The sequence below is a fragment of the Aplysia californica genome, unplaced genomic scaffold (assembly GCF_000002075.1).
Source record: "Aplysia californica isolate F4 #8 unplaced genomic scaffold, AplCal3.0 scaffold00718, whole genome shotgun sequence".
Lineage (NCBI taxonomy): Eukaryota > Metazoa > Mollusca > Gastropoda > Aplysiida > Aplysiidae > Aplysia > Aplysia californica.
In genome coordinates, this window is record NW_004797988.1 from 287456 (window position 1) to 291353 (window position 3898).

Consider the following 3898-nt stretch of genomic DNA (forward strand, 5'->3'; position numbering starts at 1 on the left):
CCCCAATCATCTCTTGTCCTCATAAACATCAGCTGTTAGATAACTTTTATGTAGATGAGGATTAACTATCCCGATTGTCGAGCGTATGCAAACGTACAATGTTCGTTTTTTTTTTTTTAGGGCAGGTCAAAAAGGGTCAACGATGAGTAATGGTGGAGAAATGTTAGCTCACGCGCGATACGATAGGCTGTATGGTGATAGATACATCAATACGTGTACCAGTGTTGTCTTTCAAACAGATATGTGGCTTGGCAATCCTCCAAAACCAAGCATAAGTAAATCCTTCTGTACATCAAGTCTGCGATGTGGATGGGCCTTGCTCGAGTCACAAAAAGAGGAATTGTTTGAAAGTTTTTCTTTACAAACCTCTAAACTGTTTATGTTAAATATTCAGGGTATTGATGAGCTTCTAGAGTCTCCTGATCGATCTGTCGATCTGTTTTTGATATGTCCTGTTTTTGTATGCCTGACCTAGATGTTATGGCGAAAGGTAAATACGTTAGGTAAAGATTTTCTGTCTCCCTTTCACCCATCACGAGACTATGACTTCATGTTTCGGCTCTTCGTCATGCAGGCAGAAGATATGAGTTCGGTTCCCACTCGGGGGAGATACTCGTATTTTTTTCAGGATACATGCACATCAGCAGCTGTCTTTGCGGTGGATCACAGAACTCTACTGAGGCTTGCTTGACAATGACAGTCGCGGGTCAGGCAGCCCGCCGCCTATTTGATTAAACGGATTCATATGGGGAGTAAAGCGTTTGTAGTCAACTCTTTTTCATTTATTGTGTTTGTCAGTTTTGTTTTTTCGTCGTTCTGTCTTGGTAAAAGTCTCCTAAACAAAATTATCATCGGAACTACAACACTGTAATTTAAAAAAAAACAGTTGTAAAATTCCACTTTTTAAAAATCCCCCAATTTGGTTAACAATGGTGCAAAATATATCACACATAATATATATAAATACTGCAAACACGCAATTACAGGTCGCCATTTCACAGCGCCCTGTTTATTTAATTTATTATCTTTAGCTAGGGGCATCGTATCTCACTCAATGACACATCCAAGTGAACAATCATCCAAACTCGTTCTCCAACAGAGCATAAGGGTGAGGAAAGCCGTAAAAATAAAATAGTTGTTGTAGGCAACTGAACACAACATAGGCCTACACCATAAGTCATCAAAAATAGTTCATGCACTGGATATATATAACATGCACAATAAGTCATCAAATTTTAATTGTTTATGTGCTAAGCACAACATATACCAAGAGTCATCAAATAGTTTATGCAGTGGACAAAACATACATCATAAATCAGCAAATAGTTTATGTACAATACACCACACACACCATATCCTCAAATAGTTTATGTACAATACACCACACACACCATATCCTCAAATAGTAACACAGTTTATGAAGTGGACACCATGTACACCATAAGTGATAAAAAATAGTTTAAGTGCTAGATACCACATACACCATGTCATCAAATTGCTTAAGCAGCGGACACAAAATACGCCATAAGACATCAAAATTAGTTTATGTACTAGACACAACATACACAATTAGATCTAGTCATCAAATAATTTATGTACTGGATACCACATACACCATGTAGTCAAATTATAGCTTATGCAGTGGACACCACATACACCATGATTCATCAAAAATAGTTTATGTACTAGGCACAAAATACACTATAAGTTATCAAATAGTTTATGTACTCGACACACCATGCACCCTAAGTCATTAAATAGTTTATGTACTCGACACAACATTCACCATAAGTCTTCAAAGTTTATTCAGTGGACACCACATACACCATGAGTCATCAATGAGCTATTCACGTTATTGTGCCAGTCTGATGCTCCACTGGACACACACAGTACATTACTGTATTGTAAATTTACATTGTATGATGTTTTCTAAGGCAGAGTGTTCTGAATTCAGTTCCTTCGGTCCTGATACTGCGCGACGATGCGAGGTAGTGTTCCCGGGAAAAAGGGATTTTTTTTTTGGTGGGGGAGGGGGGTGGGGAAGGTATATCATACATTCGGCTTTAGTCCTCAATAGTTTTCTATGACTAATGCAGGCTTTCTTTTTAAGGTATTCAAGTGCCGGTATTTCTCGGATGCGATAGTACTTTAGATACAGTTATAGTTATACAGTTATACAAATTATACAAGCAACACAAATCCGTGGACAAAGAATCTGATGTCGTTGGTGTTCAGAAGTAGGTCAGGGGAAGCGTACATTTACCACGACACAAAGACAGCAGCGTTTTTTTTGTTTTTTTGTTTTTTTGTTTTTTTGTTTTTTCTCTTATGGTTGTCATTCTTTACTTGTGTGGCGTCGTGGTGATATCAGACGCTCGTTAAAATTATAATGAAATCAGAAAAAGTATAAACAAATATTATCTCGAGTTTTATTCAAGACAAATAGGTATTTTAAAACCAAAGTCAGGACAAATAAACGATATATTCAAAATGATACCACTAATTCCATTATATATATATTGGCTACATTTGATTGACTGATTGCAAGGATGAATAAATGAATGATCAAATAAATAAATTATTGGAATAAACACAATGATTGGATGAATGAATGAATGGATGAATGAACGAACGTATAAAGGAAGGAATGAATAAATGATTTAATGATTGTATGGTTGACTGACTGAATGAATGAATGATTGACTGAATACACGAATGAACTTGATGGTCAATCGATGAAAGAGCCATCTAATCAACCAATAAGGAGCGCCTTACAAGATACAGAAAAAAGAGGGGAAAGGGGTAGGGGGTCCACGGCAGAAGATTTGGTCGGTCTAGCCTCCCCAAGTAGGACAATCATAGCCTATAGAAAATGGACCTAATTGGTCGCTTTAGGGATAAGCGGGCTAACCCAGATTTCGAGGGTTTCCAGAAATCTTGACCTACACCAAAAGTGGGCATTGCCCTACGTATAGGAGAAGTTTGGTGTCACTGGTGTGTATATTTGTTTGGTTATAGAAACAAATCTCTCCTTGTTTTTTTTAAAGATGCTGAACAAGGGGCAAAAACTTTAACTTCTATTTTCTTAAAGCAGCATTTTTCGGGATAGCCCCCTTGTGCTTAAAAGCGACAAAATAATTTTGACGCTACTCGCGGGATTCGAACCCCAAGATCTCGCAGCGTATTAGTCAACATTCACAGACCAAAAGCGTGATTGTGTCTTTAGAGCGCAGACTGTTGCCCATATATAGAGCGTTGGCCATGTCAATGGTTATAAAAAAACATCATCATAAAGAACGTCAGCCGAGCTAATGGCTATTTATACTTGAGAGCCCATACTGGTCCATAAAGGTGGGCGGAATGGAGAATATTATAGATCTAGAAAAGAAAAAACCCAACAAACAACACAACTCTGCCTCGCACCTTAAAAAGCACGTACAGAATAATAAAAATGTCGTCAACAGAAAAAGTACATGTATAAAACAAAGCGACTTCGTATTGCAATTTGCTGGGTGCAGAGGAAGTGGACGAAACAACGGTGGGTTTTTGTTTCAATCCGTCGATGACTAACAAAGCAAATCTCTAAGGGCCCGTGTTGACTCATGGCTTGTTGCGCTAAGGGGGAAGCAAAAACCCTCACCAAAAGTCCCCCCTCCCCCAACACACACAGACACACAGAGGCTGAAATAGGCCTAAGAACTTGTTGAGTATTTTTCCGAGGAAAAGATTTACGTAATAATAGGAGTGAGGAGTGAGAAAAAAGGTACATACTGTTATTATGAAGTATTTAAGGTGTGGTGTGTGTTTGTGTTTGTGTATGTGTGTGTCTCTGTTCTCTCTCTCTGTGTGTGTGTGTGTGTGTGTGTGTGTCTGTGTGAGCAGCCTAAGTGTGTATGTG